The following is a 19,925-nucleotide window of genomic DNA, read 5'->3' as shown; positions in this document are numbered from 1 at the left end:
GGACCCTCTAAGGGTGGCTAGAGGCTGCCTGTCTAAAAAGGTTCGGGCGTGGATGACCCACAAAGGTTGTGGGGTATAAACCTAAGAAACATAAAAAGTGAGTTTCATTTGCTCCTTCGTTGTCATATTTTTGACGAAAAATACGGTTAAAGTGCTTTCCAATTTATCTGGGTTAAACAATAGATTCGGAGAAATATGACAGACACCTCAGTTCCTTTTTTTTTCAATCTCCGAAGAAATTGAGGGCCCTCTTTCAGATTAAATCGATTCTACGGAGCCCGAGGTGAGTCAAATAGAGTTAGCATTCACAAACTCTGGTTTTGGTAAATCTAACCTGGGACGGCGGCATTGAATTTCAAAACCTCGAGAATTGCTTCTCATTTCGGAACTGATGGCAGTGTTTAAGTCTTCCTGTATAGGTAGTCAAATACAACAGGGACGATCTGTCATGAGAGGGTCGAGTACTGAAATGCAAAATCTGGGAAACAGTTTTCGCCGTGGATTTAGAAAACAAGAAGAAGCCCTCGCTCCCCTGCTGCTGCTGAAACCTTGGTCTTGTGGTTGACCTGAAGCACTCATTGAACACTGCCCAGCTCCTGTTTCCCAGCTGCTTTTCTATTCCCAAACACTAGCAATCCTATCGTGCGGACCCCCTTTCTAGGAATTCTTTGAGTGGGAAACCTGCATTCACTCCTTCATTACTTTGTAGTGCATCTTGCTTTGTAGTGCAGGCTAGCCTCCAACTAACAGTAATCCTGCCTCAGCCTCCCGAATGCTGAGATTACGGACCCATTTAAATAGAGCTGCGGAATTTTGCCTCACGTGTTGCTGTATTAGTCGCCCCTGACCAGTACCATACTGCCAGGAGCTAAATGAGTTATTTGCTCAATGAATGAATTTAAGTAGGTGATGTTTTCTTAGAAGGATTTTACTCTTGGAGTTCAAGTCCTCTCTCTATCCTCATCAATTTAAGAAGTCTCTGAGTGAAGAGATAGGAACAAATGGAAGACAAACATTTTGTTTTAACTTTGAAATTGTTTAGCAGACTTTCAGACCTCCTAGGGTAGAGGAATTTGGGTCACTTATTTATTAATGGAGAGACATGCACTAGGGAAAGGAATGATCATAGTCTGTTATCTTTTCCTTGATAAGGGAGAGCAACGTGTCAATGACTGAAGAGTCAGCAGAAATTAACTTGTCAAAAGTTAAGATGGGGAGGGGAGGGCAAGAAGGGGAATTAAAATAACTTAAGATATACTACGTACATGAATCTGTTAGGGCCGACGCCGCAGGGAAAGAGACCCCAAGGACTCAATTCTTGGTGAGGGAAAAAAGTTTATTTCCATGCGCATGGGGTCCCCCAGGCAAACAAGTGCAGAGGGGCCCCGAGGGGAATTTGTGTAGGGTTTTTAAGGGTACAAGCGGGAGGCAAGCAAGTTTACAGAAGCAAATCGCATTGGTTAATTTTGAGCAGCATAGGATTTGGCAGAAATTGATTGGAGGGGTTTGGGGTTGAGTAACCATGGAGACTGGGGGTCCTAGCCCAGTCACTATGTGCCCAGAACAGAACAGTTACTTGTCTTACTTATCTTGTTGAGACAGAACGACCTTGCAGGTGCATTTTTTTTTTTTTTTTTTTTTTTCTCTGCTCTGATAGCTCTGGGGAGTTAGAGAGTTAACTCTTTTATTCCCCGCTCTGGGGAGTTAGAGAGTTAACCCTTTCAAATCAACTCCCCATAATCATTATACGCTGCAATTAATAACATTTTCAAGAACTTTTTTTTAAATGAAAGTAAAATGGTTGAATGGAAGCAGCACTCAAAAGGCAAAGGCCCGCAGAAAAAGCGAAACTTTTACAAGAACTAGTGCATCTGCAGTAAAATTGAACTTATTCCTTTTCTTTTTTCTTGCTTTAGACATAATCTTAAAAATAACTTATGTTTTCTTTAACCTCAACCCTCCTCCAAACTGCACATTGTGCTGGGTTTTAGAGGGCTCAGATTTTCTTTTCTTAAAAACTCATGTCCACTCTTGCATATTAAATATCTTTTTAAAAATTTAAATCTTGGGCCGGGGGTTTACTCAGGAGCATAAGCACTTGCCTGGCAAGTGTGAGGTCGTGAGTTCCATCCCTGGTACAGCGCTAAAAATAAAATAAAATAAAATAAAAATAAATCTTTTTCTAAAGCTGGGCTTTCTGATTTTGTATTTTGTCTGCTTTTTTTTATGATAAAAATATTGTTTCTTAACTAGTAACCTCAAGGAATGTAAACATATGCCATAAACGTGTGCTTGGACTAATAATATCAACAAGAATGAAAATGGAGAAAAGGAAATTAAAGGAGGAAAAGCAAAGAGAATTAAAAGAAGAAAAGTTGTATTATGTATATGTACCTACTCCCCAAAATGAGTTTAAATTGCATGTACTGCAAACATGTACTAGTAAAAAGAAGATATTGGTTCATAATATCAATATAATTGCTTATTTGCTTTCTTGATGTTCGTATATTCACTGTAAAAAATTTTAAACCACAATAGCAATGTTAAGTTATGACTGATGAATAATTTTTTTAATGTGCTGCTTTTTTTCTTTACCTGTATTCCCCTAGGGATGTATACTCATAATACTATGTTTTAAATAAATTTGATATAACTCTTATTGGTTACATGTGTATGTACTATAGCTTATTCATCCAGGCCTGTATTTATGGATATGTTGGCTACTTCTAGTCTTTTACTATTTCAAAAGATCCTTGAGCATGTATAATATCCTTTTATCAGTGCATCTTTAGCGTAAATTTCTACAAATGAGATTGCTGGATCAAAGGATAAAAGAACGTGTTGCTTTGTTTGACAGTGCTAAGTTCTCTTTCATAAGAGTTGCACAGTTTTTATACTCACCGTAGCAATGTGTGAGGGTTCTTGTTTCCCTACAATCTTTCCAATTATGCAGATGGTCAAACTCCTACTAAATTCTTGCTAATTTGATCAATGGAAAATGATATTTCAATATAGGTTAACATTTGTCTTTATGATCGAGGTGTAGCATTTTTCAAATTGTGTGAGCATACAATAAAGTATTATGAAGCTGATAAGAAATCTAGAAGATATGCGGCTGTGAAGTAAGGTGGAAAAACCAGAGTACAAAAGATTGTGCAGTGTGTAACCTTCTGTATAAGGAGAATTAGAAATACTTGTATGTACTTGCTTATGTTTTCAAAACTAAATAGTGGAAAGAGAAACCAAACTCCAATAAAAATGGTCACCAGAAAGGACAGAGTAAAAACAGGGGAGGGAGAAAACAAGTGTGGATGTCTTAGAATAAGTCTTGTCTTACAATTTGAACTTAGAACCCTGTAAACCTTCAACATGCTTTAGATACAAAATAAAACCTAAAAGCCACTCCTTAACTGGAAAGGCTAAAATACATGAACCAGCCTTTTCATTTGTTTAAGGACTATTTGCATTAAAAAAAATTTAGGGTAGCTTCCTTTTTAAAAAATTGGAAACATTTTATCAGTCCTCTGTGATGTGTTTCCATACATTTTGCACTGTTTGCTTTGCTTTTTTCTCTCTGTTTAAAGTAGGATTAACAATCTGTGTCCTTAATATTTCTAGATTCTGATCATAGGAAGGAATGTTTTTTTTCTATTCCCAACTTACAAAGGAGTTCACCCTGTGAATGCTTGTACTGGTTTTTCTGTACTAACTATTTTGTAGTACTGCTTCATGTTTTATATTACGTCTTCCATCTCTTTGGAATTTATTCAGTATAGAAAGTAAAAAGTGAATGCAATTCTTATCTTTTTCCCGTGTGGCTATCTAGTCCTAGACATTTAATCTCGCTTCAGTGAACAACGTCTACCGCTACAGCCAGCCAAACACTTACTGAAACCCTGCACAGAATTTCTTGAATCAAAAAGCAAGTCATCTTTAGGTAGTTTTAGGCTTTGTTTTTAGTGTCAATAGGTGGAACACATTATTTTCGTTAGATGTTATCTTACCTCATGTTCTTTGTGACTTAGTGAAAGAAGCACCTGCCAAAGGGTTTCCCTGAACGTTTTTTTTGTTTTTTTTTTTTGTTTTGTTTTTTTTGCTTCCCTCCCTACTTGAAATCAGATGATTTTTTTTCAGCTTTCAAACTAGGTCCAAAACTTTCCTTTACAAATCCTGTTATGGCTTGTATCTAGATGTCTACCCAAAGCCTCATGTGCTCACAGGTGCAGGTTTTTGGAGGTAGCTGCATTTAGAGTATGTAAATATGGGTTCAGGGCTGTGATAACTAAATTAGTTCAGCAATTAGATTAGTTTAGTTCTAGATGTGAATTGTACCATCCAATAGGTTTGTATGTTGGATGGGATAAAAGAGAAAGGAAGGTGTTGCCGCTTGCTGCTTCCTGCCTGTCACGTCATGAACTGTTTCTCCTCTGTGATGGTCCTCTGCCAAGCTACCCTACCATGGAGCGGCCAACTCTGGACTGCAACCTCTAGAAACTGTGCACTAAAATAAACTTTTCCTTCTTTAACTTGTGAGTGTCAGGTATTTGACACTCTAGAATGAGAAAGTAACTAACATAAAGCCAAAATAATTGTTGCTAGAATCACTGTCTCTGGGGGCTGGTGCATTCTAGACATGTGACTCCATATGTTAATCAAACAAGCATTTGGGGAAATGGGTGGACTTGAAAACAATACCAGAGAGTGATTTTCTCAGCAGTGGACACTGTAATGCTCTACCCCCGCACCCCGGTTGGAGGAGCTCACAGTGCCCATTCACAGCAGAGTTGGCTGACGATGGCTCAGAGCCCAGTCCCCCAGAACTCAGAGCTCTCTGTGCAGAGGAGCTGCCTCAGCCCAGATAATACCTTTCCAGGAAGAGTCTATATTATTTTGGCAGTGAATTTGTGGGGAAACGCCCACACGTGTCTCTCTTCCCTCAACTCAAGACAACAGAAGAAAGTCCCCACTTGAGTGCTTCCTTCAGGATCAGCTGAGATTTATGTGGCAAGCATTATAGTCAGCCTCTCGGCCTTCCCAATACTGTTTCTTTTATACCTTTACTTGAGTTCTTCCAAGAGCTCTAGCAAGATTGCCAATTCAGTTCTATGTTTCAGGCTGCCCAAGTGAAGACACAGGGTCAATGGTTTTCTCTAAACAGTGCTCCAAACTAGAGCTTTGCTACTGAAATATGGTTCTTCACTCAGCAGCACTGCATTTCCTGAAACTGGTTAGAAGTGACCCCAACCTTACCCATCCAAACCTGATGAATCAGAATCTGCACTTTATTGCATCCCCAGGCGATGTGCCCCGGTCTAATCTCAAAAGTTGATAGCCTGAACTCAAACATATTTCTTACCTTGGCTAAGTGGGAAAAAGAATCAATATTGTGCTTTTTAACATATAAATTAAACAAAAATGAGGACATTTAAAAGAGAAGCTTAATGAACAGATCAAACCATTTGTCTCTCAGGTCGCAGAGTTTTCTCTTGTTCTTGAGGTTGCCTTGTATATGCACAAAAAGCAGGCCAGGATTGCCAGCTCTGAAATGGCTGGCAGCAGTGTCTAACATGTAGTAACAGCCCCCTTGGAATCATTTCTGTATTTTTCTTTAAAAAATCAATTTCTATTCTGGAGGAAGAAACACAAGCTACATTGGTGGAGGAATAAAGGAGAAATCAAAAAATAATTGAAATAAAAACTATACATATATACAAGATTGATCATTTTTCTACCTTTTAATATATGGACAGTGTAATATTGTCTTTAACAATAATGTAGGTTAAAAAAAACAATAATGTAGTTTTGGTTAGATATTACATGGGGCATAATCTATTAGAAGATGTCCAGTATATAATTTGAGAAAAAATAAGCCACAATACTGCATGTACAATATATTTACTGTATATTATATATGTATGTGCAAAGAAAAAAGCAGAGATAGTACTAGCAATTATCTCTGATTGGTAGCATTGCAAGTGAAATTTTGCAATATTCTTTGTCCTATTTTTGCTACTATCTGAAGCTTTTTAAACATGAGCAAATGAGCATATTGTGGTAGGTTGAATTATGTCTCCCAAAAATATATTGAAGTCTTAACCCTTAGTATTTTAGAATGTGACCCTTTTTAGAAGTGAAGTCTTCACAGGTATAATTGGTTCTGTTAAACTGAGATCATGCTGGAGTAAGGGTGGGCCTTTAATCTAGTATGACATATCCTTTCCTTGCTATGGCTTGGATCTCAAATGTCTTCGAAAAGCCTGTAGATTAAAGATGTGGCCTCCAGCATGAAGTGCTGTTGGGAGGTTGTAGAACATTTAGGAAGTGCAGCCTAATGAAAAGAAGCTAGGTCACTGCAGGAGAGCCCTTAAAAGGGATTGGAGACACCAACTCCTTCCTCTTTTGCTCTCTGTTCTGCTTCCAGGCACCACAAGATGAGCAAGTCTCCACCACTCCTGCCATGGAGCACTTTGTTGTCACTGGCCCAAAGTGGGGAGGCAAGTGAACATGGCCTGAAACCCCTGAAACCATGGCCGGAATGAACCTTTCCTTCTGTAGAAGTTAATTACAAATATTTTGTTGTAATGAGAGAAAGTTGACACACACAGTCCTTGTAAGAGAAAGAGCAGAGACACGGCCACATGATGGTAAAGCACCACGTGATGATGGAAGAAGAGATTTAAAGTGTTGCATCTGCTACTAGCTAGAGAACAAGAGATGACGACCACCACTAGAACCTACAAAGACATTAAACCTCTTCAGTAGACTGGTCCTGTTGATACTTGGATTTCAGTCTTGTAGGTTTGTAATTATCTAGTGATTCTTATTTTTTTCCTTGTATTGTGAATTGAACCCAGAGTCTTCACATTAAGCTGTACCCCAGTCCTTTTATTTATTTATTTTTAATTTCTAGATAAGATATTGCTAAATTGCCCAGGCAGATCTCAAATTTGCAATCCTTCTGCCTCAGCCTCCTGAAGTGCTGGGATTACAGGTCTATACTGACCACATAAGTCTTGGGAGATCAGCTGTTTGAAGCTACACAACCTTGTGGTAAGTTGTGATGGTAATGCTGGGTAACTAATAGACACATGTTATTTTATAATCATTATAAAATGAAGTGATTTCCATTGTGAAAATTAATTGGCGCTACAAAGAAGAAAGGTAAGTTAGGTGGCCAGTGCAGATGTGACCTCTATAAAACCCTCCCTGTGGTTGTGAGGCACACTCTAGGGCCCTCGTCAGGAGCAGTGGCTCCTACTATTAGTCCTTTCCACCCAGTCCCAAGTCCCTCGGGAAGGCAGAGGTTCAGATTATGCTCATTTCTAACACTTTGAATGAAGTTGCTGGTGAATCTTTTTTGTGTAAATGAATAATTCATATTAGCAAGAAAAGCTTTTGGAGAATAAACAAACATACAAAATGCAACAAACAGAAAACCATCTTGAGGATGCAAATTAAAAGATTCTATATTTGAGATTAGAGAAAGTAAAGGAACCTATAGACCAGTGTGTGTGCACTTACTTCTGATCCCCAGTTTTGCAGGGTGCTACAAATATTACTGTCAAATAATGTAAATATTTAAATGTTTTCATGCTTTGCATCTCTAAGAGCCTTTAATACACTACTGTGCCTTGAGACTTCCAACACTTGAGGAAAGAGGCTGCATTTTCTAGTGTTTGGTGAATGAATTTTTTTCCTGTAATTATTTCAAAGCACTCTGGTGGGTGATGTTTAGGAAAAGAGATTTGGTGTTCTCTGTGCTTTGTTCATGCAGACCCTTGGAAAATACCCTTCCGTACTGCTCCTCTGGAATTTCCTAAGTTCCCCATTCCTGCATCCTCAAGGTTTAGTCAAACAGGCTTCTGAGAGCTCTCAGTTGTAAGGAACGTATATTTAGTTGTACATCACATATGTTTGTTCATCAAAAGAGAAGCTAGCCCGCACTTGGGAGGCAGAAGCAAGAGGATCACAAGTTTGAAGTTAGTATGGGCAACATAATGAGTTTGAGGTCAGTTAGAGCTACAGAGCAAGAGCCTGCCTGGAAAGAGAGAGGGTTGGATAAAATGGAAATGAGGGAAATAATAATTGGAGATCATCATAAGTTTTCCACTGACAGATATTTTACCATTCCAAAATGTCACTGGAAATTCTTGCTTGACCCTTGCATAAACAGACAAGAACAGAGAATTATATGCCATTCTCCAGGACAAATTTAGGGTAGTATAGGGTGATATGTATTTAGGTCCCCCAGCAAGCAGATGCAGGGAGGTACTGGGAAGAATATACTGACCAAAACAGGTGCTGACAAAGACAGACTTTAGACTGTGGTTTAGATATGTACAAAATGGCACGGGTGAAGGGGAGAGGAAGAATTGCATAGGAAGCTGATAGAATTGGAAAGAAATATGAAATATAAATGACCTTTATTTTAAGAATGCGGGAGATACCCCCCCCCAACCCACTGGGGTATGGCATTCTCTCCGTGGGACACGTGGAGTGGGGGCAAACATGTAACTTAGGTTTGGGGTAGAGCCTAAGGGGCATTAGTGATGCACAGGTAGCCCATTGGAATTCATTTGGCGCCACAGGTAAATTCCTAGGGGTGGGGGAAGATAGAGATCCTTGATTTCGCCTCCAAGGCTTCACCTGCTACAGAGTCCGGCCTAGGGCAAGATTCTTTCAGAAGCACCTCCAACTATAGCACAATTTCAAGAAAATATGAATAGGTTGATGGGAAGTTCCTCATCCCAAGTAACATATTCAAGGACCCCTGCGCCCTACAGGAGTGAGCGAGCACTAGTAACTTTCAGTCATTGGCTGGGAGCAGCCCAGGGTACAAGCAGTGAGGGAAGCAGAGGGCCTTTGGCTGGCACTGTCAGTCAACTATACTTTCTGCTGCAGAAAATCTGAGTGGTGCGTTTTTATATGCATCCCGAAGGGTGAAGTCATGTGTCCTGGATTAGAATTCCAGTTCTAATATTTACTTGTCTAAGTATCAAATTCATCATATGTGAAATGGAGATTATTAAGGTATCCACCCCAAAGAATTGTTTCGAATATAATATGACTCTAGTAATATTATTGCCACGTTGCCTGGGATATCAAAGACCCTAATAAACATTAACTATTTTTATTATAGAAACTTATATTTGGCACAGAGTCAGAAGTCTCCACCTGCAGGGAATTTTGACAGCTAGATGAATTGCTGAATGGGTGGAGCTATACTATGTGTTCTGCATCATTACCAAAACTCCTTCTCCGGAATACTTCATATGTGGTCCTTTCTCCCTGCTTCTCCGAACGGAAGAGACCTCAGCTGAACTTCACCTCCAAATGCTTAATACCAGGAAAACGCTGCCACATTCTCCTGTTAGACTTATGTGGTCAGTGTGAGATCCCCTGTTTGCAAAAGTCTCCTGCAGAATTTAGTGTATTTGTTTATTTTGTGTGTATCCTGAAGATGTCAATAATGCTGCAAACAGAAGAGGTCTCTATGTCAGTCAAGCAAATTGCAGATTATTGAAAAGGTCATCACAGTAAGGCACACCACTATAATCCACAAAATCTACAAGGTATTAATCTTAATGCCTTGATTTTTGATCAGAATTTATAGATGATGAAAAGAATGAACTATGATTTCTAAGCAAGCAGACGAGCATCACAAGTTCCAGAGGCCCAGCGTCCAGAGGTAAGTGCCCCGCACACTTTCCCCCAGCCCAGCTTGTTCAGGACCCTCGAGCCTTCTGGGAGCACTGGAACCACTGTGCGGGTCTGAGGCACATACATCCACCTCCCCGTTCTGGCTGTGCTCGGAGAACTGTGGAGTCCTAAGCAAGCAGGCAGGTGCCCACTTTTCCCTGAGCCCAGCTTGTTTGGGACTACGGAGTCTAAGCAAGCAGGCAAGTGCTACAGGTTCCAGAGGCCCGGCGGCCTGGGGGAACTGGGTGCCAGTGTCCCAGGAGCTGTGGGCATAGAAGTGGATTTCCAACAGACCCTGAGGAAGCTTTTGAATAACACTGGAAACGAAAAATATAGGAAAATGACAAAATGAAAGACCAAATTACAACCTCAAACCTCCAGCCCATCTCAGGAAACCCTAGGAGCGATGTATATAGAAGAAAATATGTGCCATACACCTCAAATATCAGACATAATAGCAACTGAAATAAACAAGAAACTCCGGGAAGCTTTAAAGGAATTCAAACTAGAAATAATCTCCCCAGTAAAAGAAGAAATGATAAAAGAAATTAAAGAGATGCTGAACATATCTAAAGAAAATACAGTTAAAAAATTGGAGGAACTAAACAAAAAGATAGAATCCCTAGACGGGCAATATAAGAAACAAACAGACTATATAAAGCAGATGCACAGAGGTATATAGGAAATCAAAAATTCCACTGAAAGCTGTAAAAACGACCTCAATGAAAGTGAAGATAGAATTTCAGACCTTGAAGACGGATTGCAGCTAGTGAACAGGAAAGGAAAGGTCTTTTGAAAATAACAAAGAATCAGAAAATAATTCTACAACTGCAAGAGGATGCAAAGAAAAACAACATAAGATTGATGGGGATTAATGAAAAAGAAGGGGACAACATAGAGGACGTCAAGAGGACATTTAGAGAAGTATAGGTGAAAATTTCCCAAGCATGAGATCAGAAACCGACATCAGGTTCAATGAAGCATATAGAACTCCAAACAGTCATAATCAAAATAAAACTACACCCAGACATATAATAATCACCATCCCAGAAATCCAACACAAGAATAGATTATTAAAAGCTCTGAGAGAGAAAAGACAGATCACTTATAAAGGAAAACCTATCAGAATCACAGCAGACTCCTCAGCACAAACAATAAAGTCAAGAAGAGCATGGAGTGAAGTATTCCAGATCCCAAAGGAAAATGATTTCCAACCTAGACTGATGTACCCTGAAAAACTGTCATTCAAAATTGATGGTGAAATAAGATAACTTCCATGAAAAGAACAGCTGAAGAACTTCATGATCACCCAGCCAACCTGCAAAAAATATTGAAAGACAGTTCAGATACACAAAGGAAAAAACACTAAGTAAAGCATATAATTAAACAGAACAGAAAGATAAAACTTCAACAGCAGAAAGATAACATGTCAACAAAAAACCAACATGTAACAGTTATAACCATTAATGTAAATGCTCTCAATGCACCAGTTAAAAGAAACAGACTGGCAGAATGGATCAAAAAACAAAATCCAACCATATACTGTTTATAGGAAACCCCTCTAACACAGAAGGATACTTACAGACTGAAAGTCAAAGGATGGAAAACAATACTTCACACAACAGGAATCCAAAAAAAAAAAAAAAAAAAAGCAGGAATAGCTATTCTGTTTGTAGACAATGTGAACTTTAAACCAATAATGATCAGAAGAGACAAAGAAGGTCACTACATACTTGTTAGGGGAAAACTCCAAGAGGAAGAGAAAACTATCTTAAATATATACGCACCAAATTCCAGAGCACCCAGTTATATAAAACAAGTATTAACAGAAATGAAAATTCAAATTATCAGTAACACAATTGTAACAGGAGATCTTAACACACCATTGACACCAAGGGACCGATCAACCAGACAGAAAATCAGCAAAGAAATAACAGAACTGAATTACACCTGTGAACAAATGGACTTGATAGACATATACAGAGTGTTCCACCCAACAACATCAGAATACACATTCTTCTCAGCAGTACATAGGTCATTCTCTAAAACAGACCATATATTAGCTCACAGAACATATTTAAATAAATGCAAAAGAATTGAAATTATCCCTTGCATGTTGTCAGATCATAGTGCTCTGAAATTAGTGATTAATGATAAAAGATACTGCAAAAATTCCACAAACACATGGAAACTGAATAACACACTCGAGTAATCAGTGGGTCACAGAGGAAATTAAAGAAGAAATTAAACCATACCTACAAGAAAATGAAAATACAGATACAACTTACTGGAATCTGTGGGATGCAATGAAATCCGTCCTCAGAGGAAAATTTATTGCACTGAGTTCCCACATCAGGAAAACAGAACGAATACAAATAAATAACCTGATGCTACACCTCAAACAGCTAGAAAAAGAAGAGCAAGTCAAGCTCAAAGCCAAAAGAAGAGAGGAAATTATAAAAATTAGAGCAAAAATCAGCACAATAAAGAGTAAAAAAACAATCCAAAGAATCAATGAATCAGAGTTGGTTCTTTAAAAGAATAAGTAACATTGATAAGTCCCTAGCCAACCTTATTTTAAAAAGGGAAGAAAAAGCTCAAATTCATGCAATAAGAAAGGAAAAAGGTGAAATCACTACAGATTCTATAGAAATACAGAAGCTCATCAACACCTATTTCGAAAACCTCTACTCTCAAAGGTTTGATAACACAGAAGAAATAGATAGATTCCTAGAAACATATGAAGTACCAAAGCTAGATCAAGAGGATGTAAACTGCTGAATAACCCAATCTCTATTAATGAAATTGAAAATTTAATTAAGTCCTTACCTACAAAGAAGAGCCCAGGCCCAGATGGATTCACCGCAGAATTCTATAAGAAATACAAAGAAGACCTAATGCCGACACTCCTCAAACTATTCAATGAAATTGAAAGGGAAGCAATCTTTCCTAAGTCATTCCTGGAAGCAAATATTACTCTAGTACCAAAACCTGAGAAAGACCCAACTAAAAAAGAGAACTATAGATCAATTTCCCTAATGAACACAGATACAAAAACCGTCAATAAAATATTGCCAAATAGGATGCAGCAAATCATCAAGAACATTATACACCATGAGCAAGTGGGATTCATTCCACTTGCATGCAGGGATGGTTCAACATACATAAATCAATAAATGTAATACACCGTATCAATAAAGCCAAAAGTAAGAATCACATGATCATTTCTATAGATGCAGAAAAAGCTTTCTATAAGGTCCAACATTCATTCATGATAAGAACTTTACAGAAAATTGGAATAGATGGTCTTTACCTCAATATAATAAAGGCCATCTATGACAAACCAACAGCCAGTATCATACTAAATGGCCAAAAACTGAAGGCCTTTACTTTAAAATCAGGCACAACACAAGGATGTCCTTTATGACAACTTCTCTTTCATATAGTACTGGAAAAACTAGCCAGAGCAATTAGACAAGAGAGAGAAATAAAAGGGGTAAAGATAGGAAAAGAAGAAGTTAAATTATCATTATTTGCAGATGACATGATACTCTACATAGAAGACTCCCTAAACTCCATTGCAAGACTTTTAGATATAATAAATACATTCAGCAATATAGCTGGATACAAAATCAATAGCATTCTTATACACTAACAACAAAATCACAAAAAGAGAAATAAGAGAAGCCACACTCTTCACACTAGCCACCAAAAAAATGAAATATTTAGCAATTACTCTTACAAAAAAAGTGAAAGACCTATACAGGGAAAATTAAAACACACTGAAAAAGAAGTTGAAGATGATCTCAGAAAATAGAAAGACATCCCTTGCTCATGGATAGGAAGAATAAACATTGTGAAAATGGCCATTCTCCCAAAATTCTTATACAGATTCAGTGCAATCCCGATAAAAAATATCATCAACATACCTGATAGATCTAGAGAAATCACTCCTAAAATTCATCTGGAGTGAGAAGAGACATAGAATAGCAAAGACAGTCCTAAGCAGCAAAGGCAAGCTAGGAGGCAACACAATCCCTGACTTGAAGTTATATTACAAAGCAACTGTAGTAAAATCAACATGGTACTGGAATCAAAACAGAGCCGAAGATCAATGGAATAGATTAGAACATACAACCCCAACTACAAACACACAGGTTCACTGGAAGAACGACAGTCTCTTTAATAAATGGTGTTGGAAAAACTGGCTCTCCATTTGCCGAAAACTAAAACTAGACCCATGTCTATCACCATGTACCAAATTAAAATCTAAATTGATCAAAGATCTGAATATTAAAACAGAAACACTAAATCTATTGGAAGACAAATTGGGTAGAAACCTTGAAGACATAGGGGTAGGTAGAGAATTCATGAACAGGACTCAAACCACATGGGAAATACTTCCCTGAATCAATAACTGGGACCACCTCTTATTAAAAAGTTTCTATATGTCAAAAAAAATCTCCAGCATACTGAAAAGAAAGCCCACAAACTGGGAAAAAAATCTTAGTGAACTCTCCCTCAGACAAGGGACTTTTGTCTAAAACATATCAAGAATTAAAAAAACTCATACCCCTAAAATTCAAAGATCCAATCCAAAAATGGACATCTGAGATGAATACACACTTCTCAGATGAAGAAATACAAATGGCAAATAAATACATGAAAAAATGTTCATCATAATTAGTCATAAGAGAAATGCAAATTAAAACCACACTGAGATTCCATCTCACTCCTGAAAGAACGGCCAGGATCAAGAAAACCAACAACAACAAATTCTGGAGAGGTTGTGGGGAAAAAGGAACTCTCCTGCACTGTTGGTGGGTGTGTAGACTGGTACAACCACTGTGGAGGTCAGTCTGGAGATTTCTCAAAAAGCTGGGATTGGAAGTCCCATTTGTTCCAGCTATTCCACTTCTAGGAATATTCCCAGAAGAACTGAAAGCATCATACTACAGTGATACATGTTCACCTATGTTTATAGCAGCACAATTTGTAATAGCCAGATCTTGAAAACAACCCAAGTGTCCATCAATTGAGGAATGGATAAAAAAGTTATGGTATTTTTATACAATGGAGTACTACTCAGCTATAAAGAAGGATCACATTGAGACATTTATAAATAAATGGGCGCAGCTTGAGACCATACTCATAAGTAAACTAAATCAAACTCACATGTGTGAATACTGAATAGTTTCCCTAGTGTAAGAAATGATTCAAATACATAAAAGTATGTGGTAATCATGATTCCCCATTATGTGGCCTTGAAGCCTTATAAAGTTTTCACTCATTAATTGGAATGGCTTTATTCTGGGCTGCTTGATATTATTGCCTGTGATGAAATGAACAGCTATTTTGAAGAAAAGAAGACATCATAATAGCTAGTGCTGATTTAATAGCATCTTGTTTTGAAGCCCCACCAAACTGTTGCTCTTCTGTCTCCATTGGTTTTATCATGTTGTATCTTACTGGATTTTATTATATGTGATAGTATAAACAAAAATTTTTATAGGCAAAGAAATAATATAGAAACCACTGTTCATTTCCCGTTAGCTGGTTCTAAATACCCTGTAATACTTTCATCCACTTGAATGGTTTCACACTGTCTTGATATGTTTGTTGCTATAGTATACGAAGTTATATTCAAATATTTCAAGGAAAAAGACACTATGGTAACTACTATGAAGTCGGGTCATTTGGTGATGAAGCACTAGGTTGCTGAAATTGTCACGCTTTGACCTGTTTTGTTATGTTGTTATGTCCTCTTTTATCTCAATATCCCCCTGATTCATTAAAAAAATATTTATTTAATTATTTTAAAAAAAGAATGAACTACTTCAAAGCACTTTTATGACTCAAGTTAAATCAAGGGTGGATCCACTTAACCCCTGTCAGCAGTCTTAATTCAATGAACTTTCTTTTGTATTCATGGAATCCTGTCTCTATGAGACTCAGTGAGATGGGGAGCTGTTCTTCCCTAAGACACAAGGAGAGACACGTGATGGCTGATGGTAGAACTAGCTGGTGAGGCATCTTCATACACTGGAGCATAACAGGATGCATGTAAAATGGTAGGCGAGATAGTGCTGAAGATTTCTCAGGGATAGTAGACATCTGGTCCATTGGTCTCGAACGTTGACTAGCTTGAATGAGAAACTGCCTTCATAGATAAGGAAGAAAGTGGACAGAAATGTATGAAGTATGATTTTAAAAACACAGTGAATGTTTTCAATACATTAAAAAATATTACAGTAAAAGACACATTGCCATCAAGCTCGCTCTGTTCAAACAACACTTAACTATTCTTGCCACTTTCTGAAGCAGTTCTGGAAATTCGCTTTCTTTAGTTGAGTGTTATAGCTGTCTTGATGTCTGAATTGATTCAAAATGTTTCACTTTCACAGTCATGTTGATTTTGAGGAAGAGCTAGAAGTCGCATGGTGCCTGATCCAGTAATTAAGGTGGATGAGGACACACTAAAAAGTTTTAGTTAACAGAAATTGCCATACCGGAATCTGAATGTGACACAGAGCATTGTCATGGTGGTTGAAATAGATTCATTTTAGGAAAAGGTTGAATATAATTTTCATTATATTAAATGTTATTTTCTTTTCTATTTTAAAAACATACTAAATGGTTCCTATCAACATCACTTTTTTTTTTTAATGAAGAACTATATTGATATTTACCAGCAGAGGGGAGTAGAGAAACACAGAACAACTTTCATTTTAGGGAAGTTTCTGTGCATGGACAGGGCAGCAAAGTCCTCAGATCTGTGCTTGACGTATTTATTTATTATTAGGCAGTTTATCCATGTGAGCACATTAAATTTCATCAACAGCACTGCCTGCAATAGAGGGCAAACAAACAGCTCCAAGGTCAAGCCCATTGACTTTTGATCAGAAATTATAAGAAAGAGGAAGAATAAACTATTTCAGTTCATTTTTATGGCCAAGTTTCCCCACTTTCAAGTTTTAATTTCCATGTGCCTTGAGATTGTAGGGAAATTAGTTTTGTGATGCCGAAATGGTTTATTTTCTTATTTTTCCATGCCTATTTTAAGCTCATTAATGTTGAAATTCTAGTAACATGCATGTTAAATGTTACTCCGTATCACTGTGAGCTTTTTATTGTGGTTGTTGCTGTTTATTTGCTTATTTGAGACAAAGGCTCCCTGTGTAGCCCAGGCTGACCTTCAAGTCACCATCGTCTTGAGTCCTGGGATTGTGGGTGTATATCATGGTACCCATTTCACTCTGCATAATTGTGGATGAAAATCTGACTCTTACAAACAATAACTCAGAGCCGGGCTTGGTGGTGTGTACCTTGTAGTCCTAACACCCAGGAAGCTGAGGCAGGAAGACCACTGTGAGTTTTTGGACTCAGCTACTTACTGAGTTGAAAGCCTTCTTGTATAAAGTGAGATCCTGTCTCGGAAAATAATGAAGTAGTAAAACTCAGACATACAGTCTTCACTTTAGATGAAGAAGAGATGTTCAGTATGTGGCAGATGTTTACACACAGATGCACACACACACACACACACCTGCCCACACATACACCATAATTCAGTCACTAACTTATAGACGGATGCTAGTGAAAAAGTGTTCTAAAATCTCTTAGGTCTTAATAAAAGGTGACTTTAAGATGAATGAAGCCATGCATAGAGAGAATAGAGCACAACAATGACTGTTGACCACCTGAAATAATCTATGCTAGATTACAGTTGAAAAGATAGAGAAAAGGCCATTGCCTTGTCCTGTTGAAGACACAAAAGAGAATACATTGTGCAGTGAGGTATTTCATGGAAAGAGGACGACTCATCACAAACAGACCAGAGCTTCAATAGCTAACAAAATTATTCCAACTCCACCCTTACATTGAATTCATAATTCTTGTAAAGTGGTATCCAAAGTTTTATGCTCTTATTAGAAAATTCTACTCTGATATGTCAAAGAAGACAAATGTCAGTTTAGATTTTAATTCAGTGAAATGTTCACTGTTCAATACTACTTTTGTTGATTTTTTTCTATGCAGGATTTAGAAGAAATATTCTCTTTGCTTTAACAACTAGACCATATACATTGTTATCTACCAACCTTGGCAGCTTTGAAGTTGTTTAATTTATACGGATGTTTTGCAGTCCCAGAAGATCAAGTAGCTACAGGAAGACTTGATAACTTATTGTTTGACACATGATGGTTCCCGAATGTGTTGTCAATTGATAAAATAGTCCTGATTCGTTATTGGTCTCAGTAATGCCTTAGATCAACACACCAGACCACACCAGGCCACCAGCACATCAGACCACACCCAGGCCTTAGATCAGCGCACCAGACCACAGGGCATTTGGGGACTGTTGGGGGACTGTTGATGGAGAAGACAGAATGTGGACTGGACTTGGAAAAAAAAGTAACAATTAGTTAATTAAAAGGGGGTAAAGGAAAAAAAAAGAAAGAAAGAAGCAGGCTAGGTGAGAGAAGGTGGTGTAAAATATTAGAAAGTATTTGAGTTAAGAATAATATGAGAGCTTATGGAGTAAATGTCACTTAGTCTTCCAGAATTGAAGGATGCCCTGTTAGAAAGCACAGAACAAAGAGAGCAAATTGTGTTGTACCTAACTCATAAACCTGGGAGTAGCTGTAGTAGGTTTTGTTCTCTCACACTCTTAATTTATAAGTGTAGGTATATCAAACAGCTGCAGGAAGTTACATGTCTCAAGTCTGAGGGACAGTGGTATGTCCAGAGTTTCCTTTTTCTGAAGAACACCAAATTTATAGGAGGAGACAGAATAAAGCAAAGTATGGGGTAATATGTACATTAAAATTATTTCCTGTTTCAGGCTATTTTGGCATATGATGTTAGACAGTGATATGATTGCTTAGCAGCCCCGCAATCAAGGAACTCATCTGGATGGGAAATCCTAAGGAGCAATGCCTAGGAGACTTCTAGAGTGGTTGGTTCATTCAAATGAGAGCTGAGTTTTAGAAAAGACTTGATTTACATTCACATAAGTGAGGAGCAGAAATATAGGCAATAGGATTCATGTTTCTGTTGTTTTAATAGTAGAGAAAGCTGTTGATTCTTTATTTAAGAGACTTCTAACACGCAACAAAGAGTAATTCACTTACAAAGAGAGGTGCGCACCATGAACCCCTGCTCCTACCTATTGCCTTGGAGGAGAGGGAACCCTCTTCCTGCTCAGCGATAGTGTTCTAATTGTTCTTGTGAGCCCATCTGTTTTTCCTTTCAGGATTTTGTTTCAATTTTCCCTATTTCTTCCATTACCAGTTTTTCTTTGTTGGTTCCTTCTCTCAGCTTATAAAAGTACTCATCCCAGTAAAAAAAAAAAGTAAAAATAGAAACTTTCCTTTAGTTCTCAAGTCCAACATCCTCCCCACCCCACTTCTTTTACAAAAGTTTTGACAGAATATTACTCACTGATGGTTTTCAGTTCTTCAACATGCTCAGGCCACTGTGGGCCAGGCCCCACAGTTATCAGTCTACTGACAATGTTCTTGTCAAAGGACCAACTGTCTGATGGCCAAGGTCAGTGCATATTTTCAGTCTCACTTCTCTGGCTAACTAGAGAACACTTTCCCCTTGACTTCCTGCCAACTTCTTCCTGTGTTGCTCACCCTGCAAATGTTGGGTTTCCCCAGGGTCTGTCCTCAGTCTTCTCCTCCCACCCTGCCTGAGTCATGTCAGTCCCCCATGACTTCATTTATTTATCAGAGCAGCTTCACGTTCTGGGGATCCAGGCCTAGTCTTCTAATGCTCCTATCTATATCTCTTTGGGTATTTTGTAGGTACTTGACAATTTCTTCTATCTTCTTGTCATCCTCTTGGTGCCTATACCCCAACAATCTGATTTTTGTTCTTGGGTTTTATAATTTTAGTTACTGTCACCACCATCTACTGGGATCACCATCCACCCTCAGATCAAAATCTACAGTCACTCTGTATTCCTCATCTTCCATTATGAGCTGTATCAACTGACTCATAGAGATCATAATGCAACCTAAGTGTCTTCTGAGTATGTTCATATATTAACATCCCTGAGTATGGTCCTACATTAACAGCCCTAATTTACTCAAATCTTACATAACACTGTGTGTGTGTGTGTGTGTGTGTGTGTGTGTGTATGCATATTATTCTTTCCTGAAAAGGATGGAAATTGCTTTACATTACTGTAACATAGATTAACCTTGAGGATTTTATACTGA

The sequence above is a fragment of the Cavia porcellus genome, unplaced genomic scaffold (genome assembly GCF_034190915.1).
Source record: "Cavia porcellus strain 051 isolate PalLab524CR breed Dunkin Hartley unplaced genomic scaffold, mCavPor4.1 scaffold_6, whole genome shotgun sequence".
NCBI classification, from domain to species: Eukaryota; Metazoa; Chordata; class Mammalia; order Rodentia; family Caviidae; genus Cavia; species Cavia porcellus.
This window is presented reverse-complemented; position numbering follows the sequence as displayed.